This window comes from Sinocyclocheilus grahami, unplaced genomic scaffold (genome assembly GCF_001515645.1).
Source record: "Sinocyclocheilus grahami isolate Dianchi unplaced genomic scaffold, SAMN03320097.WGS_v1.1 scaffold5898.1, whole genome shotgun sequence".
NCBI lineage: Eukaryota > Metazoa > Chordata > Actinopteri > Cypriniformes > Cyprinidae > Sinocyclocheilus > Sinocyclocheilus grahami.
In genome coordinates, this window is record NW_015510466.1 from 5,940 (window position 1) to 6,549 (window position 610).

A 610-nucleotide genomic window follows, 5' to 3' on the forward strand; every position below is an offset into this window, starting at 1 on the left:
ACGCAGTGGAAAGAGAATAAAACATGTAACATTGTAATAACATTGAGTATTGCTTACCTTCAAGTGTAATCGGAGTGCCTCTGTCAATGAATGAGTGTGAACTCACGGCAGTGCTCTGTGTTTAAATAGGTCCTGCTCAAATATCGCGATACTCCGCGAGATCCACTGTTTCGAGAAGTAAATGCTCCGTGGAATGACCAAATTACAGAGATCTGTTTATGGCAGCATGACTTTGCACAATTTCTGTCCCGGACACATGCGGAGGTGTGCTGTTTCCGAAATCAGTGTTATACAAACGACAAATATGCAAATACCAGCTAATATACTGCCCACTTAGCTACTTTTACAAAGATAGCTAAACATTTTAAGTAAGCGAAATAGAACATCAGAAAATAGAGCTTTCAGTGGTTTTAGTCTATGTTTAGTCATAACACAAGACAAGCTGTGAATTGCATTCGTTTTCAAATGTATAAAAATGGTGTAAACATTTGTGTTACAGTTCTGAGCTAACACTATTTCTCCCTCAAGCAAAACTTCTTAAATCTTGTTCCACAAGAACTAGGCGCTCCCCTGTTGAAAAAAACAGCATATGCTGGTTAGGTATGTTTTG

The 610-nt window shown here is 38.5% G+C and overlaps 1 protein-coding gene across 2 annotated transcripts in view; it reads right to left on the minus strand.

Annotated features, from left to right (window-relative positions):
* The window catches only part of LOC107577377 (peroxiredoxin-1), a 4,061-nt gene extending 3,938 nt beyond the window's left edge, over window positions 1-123 (minus strand). Inside the window, exon 1 of one of the 2 annotated variants that reach the window (XM_016263461.1) lies at window positions 58-123. The gene's annotated coding sequence lies outside the window, so the exon portion shown is untranslated. The remainder of the gene's footprint in view (window positions 1-57) is intronic. The other variant, XM_016263462.1, reaches the window with a different exon arrangement.
* Between the last annotated feature and the right edge of the window lie 487 nt (window positions 124-610).